The following is an 8,165-nucleotide window of genomic DNA, read 5'->3' on the forward strand; positions in this document are numbered from 1 at the left end:
ACAGCCCCCCTCACAGCGCCCCCCTCAGCCCCCTCACAGCGCCCCCCACAGCGCCCCCCACAGCCCCCCTCACAGCGCCCCCACAGCGCCCCCCACAGCCCCCCACAGCCCCCCTCACAGCCCCCCTCACAGCGCCCCCACAGCCCCCCTCACAGCCCCCCTCACAGCCCCCCTCACAGCGCCCCCCTCAGCCCCCTCACAGCGCCCCCCACAGCGCCCCCCACAGCCCCCCTCACAGCGCCCCCACAGCGCCCCCCACAGCCCCCCACAGCCCCCCTCACAGCCCCCCTCACAGCGCCCCCACAGCCCCCCACAGCGCCCCCACAGCCATGCACGGATAAAGAAGAGGGGACAACTGAGCAGACACGTTTGGATGTAGGAGAAAGCGAAAGACCTTGTCCGTGGGGTCACCACAGAGCCACGTGGGCAGAATAAAAAGCCGCTTCCGCTTCCAGGAGCTCAGCACTGGAAACAGCCCCAGCGCCGCCAGCGGACGAGCGGTGGAAAGCTGTGGTTCGTCCGCAGTGGAACACGACGCAGCGTGAAGAAGGCTCTCTCCCCCTTGAGACGCACGGAGGGACCCGGAGGGCGTGATGCTGCGTGAAAGGAGTCGGTCTGAGCAAGACACGCACCCCGTGGTCTCCCTCCCACGTGGGGTCTAAGTGACGGATACACTGCTGAGCAGAGTGGACCCCGAGACGAGGAAGCAGGAACAGTGTGTGGACGCCAGGAGGGACTCGGGGCAGGGTGGGTGGTGGGAGGGAACCACCAAGGGCCTGGTATGCAGGTTGCATGGCCCACGGGCACAGAAGTGGGTGAAGGCGGGGGCGGGGCGGGCAGGCTGGAGGGGCCTGTGGGGGACAGAGGGGACACGTAATACTTTCAACAATAACGCATCGTTTTCTAAAAAGCGTGGGATGGAGGTGACCCTGACCATCTCTGGGGACCCCCCTGCCTTCACCAGGGCCCCCGGGAGACCCTCCAAGGGACACAGACAGCTCAGCGAGGGGCAGCACACAGGAGAGGGCAGGGTGTCCCGGGGCCGCGGGCCGGACGGAGGGGGAAGGTGCGGGCCTGCGGGCTCTGCCCGGAGGAAGCAGCGGAGCCCAGGAGCCCAGGCGCTGCTAGAGCCACTGCTTCCTGGGGTCTGAGTCCTTCCGTGATTTTCTCTTAAAAACCACGCCCGGCCCAGGGGGAGCCTTCGAGCGGCAGCCTGTGCTGCCCAGAGGCATCGCCGTGCCCGATCCACCAGGACACCTCCAGGCAAAGGCAGACCGTCCTGTGGGCCCGCGTTCCAGAGGCACCGGGCTGTGCAGACCCTGGGAAAGAGCGCTGCCCGAACCAATGAAGCGAAAGGCTCCCGGCTCCCGGCACTTCCTCTCCTGCCCCGGCCTGGGCCCCGCTGAGCTCAGAGCCGCCTTCGCTCTGCTTTTGTTCATCCTTCACCGAGGACGTTTCCCTTGATTTTCAGGGAGAGGGGGAGAGAGGGAACGAGAGAGAAACGTTGATGTGAGAGAAACACATTGATGTGCCTCCTGCACAACCTCCGACCAGGGCCCAGGCTGGGGGGAGCCTGCAACCCAGGTACATGCCCTTGACCGGAATCGAACCCCGGACCCTTTAGTCTGCAGGCCGACACTCTATCCACTGAGCCACACTGGCCAGGGTGCCACTGTCCCTTCACGTCCAGGTGTTAGTGAAAAGCAACATGTTCACCCTCTGAGCTGCCGAAGGAAACACGTGAATCAAGCCCCCAACCCTCGGCCACCTTCCCCCCGCCGCGGCTGCAGGCCTCCATCACCTCACTCCCACGTGTGTTCATTCCCAGGACGACAACCACGGGACCCGGGGAAGAGCAGGAAAGGGATGAACCTCCAGCTCCTCACGGTGTTTCGTGGGGTGGTTTGCAGCAACGGTGACGACCCCCTCAGTGTCCCTGCTGGAGTAACGGAGCCCTCGCAGGGGTGGGGGTGGGGGTGGGGGTGGGGGTGGGACCCTGTCCGCAGACCGGGCCTGGGCAGGGGGAGGCACGCCCTCCTCTTTCTTTCCCAGCAGCCTCTGTCTGCTCGCAGGTATGGCTGCCTCGGCCACGGCCCATGCCCCCCCCCAAGTCACTTCTCAGCCCCCCGACGTCACCCAGACACTCTGACTGCACACAGACCTCCCTGGGTGTCCTGTCCTGACTCTCGGTGACTCAGCCTCCTCGGAACCATCCGTCATCTCAGCCCCAGCTCCTCCGCAGGTTCTGGGAAGCTCTCAACTAGGTGTGGCCTCCTAAGTTGCCGCCAGAACCCCTGGGGCGCCACAGGCTCCTCAGACCTGAGTGCAGAGCCTCTGCCCAATTTAATCTCTTTACTGAGGGCTTTTGCTCCCCGACAGGCTCCTGCAAGTAGGGCCGGCAAAGCTCTCGTTACGCTGAGTCTGTGGGAGCCACGCCTGCAGGTTTCCTCGGCGCCAGTGCTCCCCGTTATGGAAACAGCACCCCAGCTTCGGTCCTCGGAGTCACTTAGAGGAGCTGTGGGCTCCACAAGGTCAGAGGTCACGCCAAATTGTACGAGGTGGTGGCCACCGGGACAGGCCTGCGTTTTACTTCTGTGTTACCATCTGAGTCTTTCATTGAATGACTATTTATCTCCAAGAATTTACTTTGCAAGAAAACCCTCCGTGTGAAACGTTAGGACGGTGGTGAGTGGCCAGCACCTCCCAGGGCTTCCCGCAGCCCCGCCACGCCCGGCTCCCTCAGAAACACCGCGCTCGCCGTGTCAGCAGGGACTCGCCCTGCGTGGGATTCACCTGTCGCCCGAGGCAGGCGTGTGCACACGGCTGCCCAGGGCACGCTGCCCTCCAGGTCTCCGGCCCCTGCAGCCTGGGTGCCGGCCAGAATCTCCAAATCCAAGGATGAGTCAAATAAGTAAAGGTCAACATGGCACCTGAGCAGCAGGACACCCAGCGGCCGAGAACAGAGGGTGCGGGGAGGGCGCTGTCCGCCGGCCCGGGTGCAGCGGCAGTGACCACCTGTGTGTTCCTAAGACACCTTCGCGTGTTACACTGCAGAAGGCACAGGGACTCCGAGGCAGGAACCACCAGGGGGCACGTGCCCAGCCAGCCTGGAGGAGAGGTCGGGGGTCACCTTTGTCACTGATTGGCATTGGGGGAGGGTGGTCTCCTCTGCAGCTTTGGGCCTCGGACATTGGGACCAGGGCTCCCCTGAGCCCTGAAGCGATGGAGGTGCAACCCCACAAGCAACTCACACTGTGAAGTCACAGAACGGATGTGAGCGACCCGGTGTTTCCCGCCAGGACGCACCGCTCCGTTACCGGGAGAGCGGGAAGCACATGGCGCTGTGCGATGAACGTCTTTTGATGCGGAAACTTTTAAACGCGAGAGAGGACGGTTTTCTGAGCTACCACTGAAGTTCAATTCTATTAAAGTTTGGCCACACTTGCCCGACAGATCTTCTCTATTTCGTTGCTAAATGATTTGAAAGCAAATCTAAGACTCATGTCACCGCCTCTGCACGAGCCCCAGTGCACGCGTCTCTGAAACCACGGCTCTTCTATAACCGCGAGGCCGCGTCAGGCCCGAGCTCGTGTGTGGGTGTGAGCCCCCCACACCCACGTCGTCATCACATTCCCCGAGTGTCTCTCCCGCGGATGTCCCCTGGTTTGTGCCGCTGCTCGTCCGTGGCCTGCGCACCTGGTGCCCCCACGCCTGGAATTCCGGGACCATGGGGATATACCGAAAGCAGAGGGAAGCGAGAAAAAAGAACAAAACAGGAAAGAAAACACAGCAGTGTCGTCGTTCTCAGACCCACGCGAGGTCTTGCTGGCCCCTGGCCGTGCCCACGGGACCCCGATGGGAAGCCTGGGATCAGACCGTTTTGCTCGCGAAGCAGACATTTCTCCGGTGACTCCTGAGTCCTGACAGCTTCCGAGGGTTTGGGCTGGAGGCGGGTGAAGGGTTGTTCACATCTGTCACCGTGGCAACCCGGCCAAGGCTGGGCACGGCCAGGGTTTCTCCAGCAGGTTTTGAGGACGCTCACCCTCAGTCAGAGTGAATGGAATGGGGGTGCACAGACCCCCAGCTGCCCCTGGCACGGTTCCTGGGAAGCAGAGGGCATCTCGGACCAAGGCCGGTAGCACATGTGAGGAAGGGACGAGCCTCGAAGGCCCCTGAGGGGTGGGGGAGGCGCCCGGCTCCGAGGACTGACAATCCAGGAGCGAGAGTCTGTGCTTTACGACCTGCAACCCCGCCTCTGCCTCCGGGGGTTTCTTGTAAGAAAAGAGCCCAAGTGTGCACAGAGGTTTGTTCTGTTCCAGGACGAGCGTTATTCACAACAGTGACAGGGGAGGGCGTCCTGCAGGCCCCGCCCTGCTGGACGGGTTAGTTAACGCCAGCTCTTCCCTGCAGGGCACGGAGCACCCAGCAGACAAGCTGTGGGACGTCCTGGGACGCGTGGGGGGTGGGGGGTCCCCAGCACAGCACGCGGGGGAACAGAGGCTGTGAAATCGCTGGGATGTCGATCTCATTTTCAAAAGTTACAAAGAAAGGGAGAGAGGGATGAAAATCTATACAAAAAAAGTTTTTTAAAAAGCGTATATGAAAAAAAGACCAACAAGAAAAACCAAAGGGGACAGACATCTGTCATACTTTCAACAATAAAGATAAATTTAAAAAAAGGCACATGAATCTCAGAGGGAAGGTGGGTGGGTGGGAAGAGATCAACCAAAGACCTTGTATGCAGATACGTGTAACCACAGACAATGCGGGGGGGGGGGGGGGGGCGGGGGGGCAACGGGGAAACAGGTGCCCAGGACACGGCGTGGGGGCTGCGCTTCTGGGCTGCGTGGAGGAAGCCAGCAGTCAGCTGCTCCAAGGTCAGGGTCACTGAGGATACAACCACAACCACAACCACAACCACAACCACAACCACACCCCCAACCCCACGTGCTGCTCACACTGGGCCCTCCAGGGGGCTGACACCTTCCAGGCCGCTCAGCGCCTCAGGGGCCACAACCTCCGGGAGAGGAGCTGCCTCCCCCAGGAGAGAACCAGCCCCCGCGGCCCAGCCCGGGCACCGCCTCCGCCCGCTGCCCTGCAACGGCTTTCGTTCTGTCCCCACACCTGCCTTGTCCGACTGTCTTTCCTTTCGGCCAGGACTCAGCATCATCACAGACAGGACTCTGCTCAGAGGAAGAAAACCAGCTTCCCCGGCGCAGCCTTTTAGAAGCACCGGGATGGGCACCAGCCGAGCCTTGGAGACGAATTTCCTCCCGGCAGCGCATCCGGCATCGCGGGGGGCTCGGAGAGGAGCGAGCCGCCCTCCCATCAGGGCAGGAGACACGCGAGCTTTATCACTCCGTGGGGATTGCACGGGCCTCCCCTTCAGCTTCTGTGTGCAGAACCCGAAAACAGGGCCCCTCCCCCAGCAGGGCCCTGGGACCTGCCCCGAGGCCCAGCAGCCACTGCTGAGCGCACCCAGGGCTTGCAGACTCAGTGTCGGGGCACTTCCTCCAGAAACCAGCCGGCCCAACAGCAAAGGAACAAGCAGTGGGTGCGAGCAAAACGCATGAGAATTTATGAAACTTTCCAACACTCATCCATCCATTGCAAGAGAGCAGTGCTGTCCACCCTGGCCAGGGTGCTCAGTGGATAGAGCCTCGGTCTGAGTTCCAAAGGGTCCTGGGTTCGATTCTGGTCAAGGGCACGGACCTCAGTTGCAGGCTCCTCACTGGCCCGGCCTGGGCCCTGGTCGGGGCGCATGCAGGAGGCACCCATAGATATGTTTCTCTCACATCGATGCTTCTCTCTGTCTTTCCCTCTCTTCCACTCTCTCTAAAAATCAATGGAAAAATATCCTCGGGTGAGGATTAAAACATAAATAAAAATAAAATAAAATAAAACGGTAATACATTAAAAAAGAAAGAGAGAAAGCAGTGCTGTCCCTAGAACTGGCTCTGTGACCCTGAGCCCAGGCGTGCGGTAGGGTGGGGTCAGGAGGGCGGGACAGGTCACCTTCTGGATTCGCTGGGCCGGGCAGGGAGCTGGCGAGGGAGCAGATGGCAACCACAGCCGCGCCCTCGCATTGTCTGACGTGGGAGATAATGAAGCAGTAAAAGTCGGGGAGCCAGCCAACAAGGGTTCCGCCCGGTGGGAGGCAGCTGGGCCAGGCAGCTGCCTGTGGGTGCCCGCGTGGGGGCGATGGGGCGCCACCCTGCCACAGGCAGGCCGGTGGACCACTCCCTCCTCCAGGGCCCCAGCACCTGGGCTCTCGGCTGCCGCAGAGCCCGTCCCGTGCCAGGCGGCCCAGATGGCCAAGCGGTCGTGCCGAGACCCGGAGCGTAAATAACCCGGGAGTGCAGATGGGAGGCCGGCCAGGCGGGCTCGCTCCCTAATCGCATCACAGGGGAGCCTGTGAGGAAGCCAGGAGGCTCCTCGGCCATTTTCCGGGCGGACTTATCAGACAAGGGAGCCTCGCCCCGCCCTAGGGTAAGGGACTTGCCAACAGTCATATCGCCTGCCCAGCCGGAGCGGTCAGAGGTGGGGGCTGGGAACAGCAGGACGCCCGGCCCTGGGCCTCAGCGAGTGACCGAATGCTCGTCCTCGTCTCCTCACCCCATAGGTGTGAGGCTTGGCCATTCACATCAGCTTCGTGGTGGGTGTTTAATTATATTTTTAAAATACATTTTTATTGATTGCAAAGAGAGGAAGGAAGAGGGAGAGAAAGATAGAAACATCAATGATGAGAGAGAATCACTGATCAGCTGCCTCCTACACGCCCCCACTGGGGATGGAGCCCGCAACCGAGCATGTGCCCTGACCGGGAATTGAACCCTGACCTCCTGGTGCATAGGTCAACGCTCACCACTGAGCCAGCTGGGCGGGCGTGGGTGTTAATTGTTACTGCGACTGCCAGCAGCTGGACGTCAATCTCCAGTCAGGGGTCCGGGTGGTGGATAAAGCACCTGGACCCGAGCTTGACTTCGGCTCTGGTTCTGTGACTCGGGATGTGGCGCTCAGCTTTCTGGAGCCTCATTGTTCCCATCTGTAAAGTGGGAGCAGAGACGCCCTGTGAGGTCAGATGCGAGGAGGTGCTGGCCGTACCCACAGCTGTGCCATCGCCAGGCCAGCTGCTCCGAAGCCCTGCCAGCTCAGCGGTGAGGGCGCTGCTCCTGGTGCGAAGAGCTGATGCGGCGAAGGTGCGTGGGCTGCGCTGGAGGCCGGCACGGTGAGATGGACCATATGTTTAAAACGATGAACCCAGATGTTAGGCCTGGGCGCCCATGCTCACAGGTTAGCTCAGTCCTCGCGGTAATGATCTGGGAGCACTAGGAAACGTGCTTTAAAATGCAAATGAGTTTCCTGCGAGAGGAAACACGGTGAGGGATGCTCTTGGCAGTGGCTGGGCCGGTTTAATCGGGGGAGTTGGAGGAGAGCACGTGAAAGGACAGAGGCAAGAAGCGACCCACTTTATGGAAAGATAGCGGTTTTCCTCCCGAGCCCGCGGTGAACCAGGAGCTGTGTGCCAAGTGCTGGGGTGGATAGACGGTGACGTCCCGGAGGAGAGAAGCAGACTTTCACAGCCTTAGGCTCCGGCAGGGACAGCAGGGAGGGGGGATTCCATCCCTGTCCCCCTGGGGGGTGGGGGGAGGCTGGTCTCGAAGCCTCAGGGACGTGCATGAGAGCAGGTGGGTCCAGACACCAGCCTCGGGCGGGAGGTCTGCTTCTTCCGTGTTGTATCCCTTGAGGCTGACACCCTCCCTTATTATTATTATTTTTTAAAATTTTTAAAAAATATATATTTTATTGATTTTTTACAGAGAGGAAGGGAGAGAGATAGAGAGTTAGAAACATCGATCAGCTGCCTCCTGCACATCTCCTACTGGGGATGTGCCGGCAACCCAGGTACATGCCCTTGACCGGAATCGAACCTGGGACCCTTCAGTCCGCAGGCCGACGCTCTATCCACTGAGTCAAACCGGTTTCGGCATTATTATTATTTTTAATTGATTTCAGAGAGGAAGGGAGAGGGAGGGAGAGAAACATCCATGATGAGAGAGAATCATGGATCAGCTGCCTCTTGCACGTCCCCCCACTGGGGATCGAGCCCGCAACCCGGGCAGCTGCCCTTGACCGGAATCAAACCAGGACCCTTCAGTCCACAG

The sequence above is a fragment of the Myotis yumanensis genome, unplaced genomic scaffold, assembly GCF_028538775.1.
Source record: "Myotis yumanensis isolate MYYU_CA2020_CCGP unplaced genomic scaffold, mMyoYum1.0.hap1 SCAF_101, whole genome shotgun sequence".
In the NCBI taxonomy this organism is placed as follows: Eukaryota; Metazoa; Chordata; class Mammalia; order Chiroptera; family Vespertilionidae; genus Myotis; species Myotis yumanensis.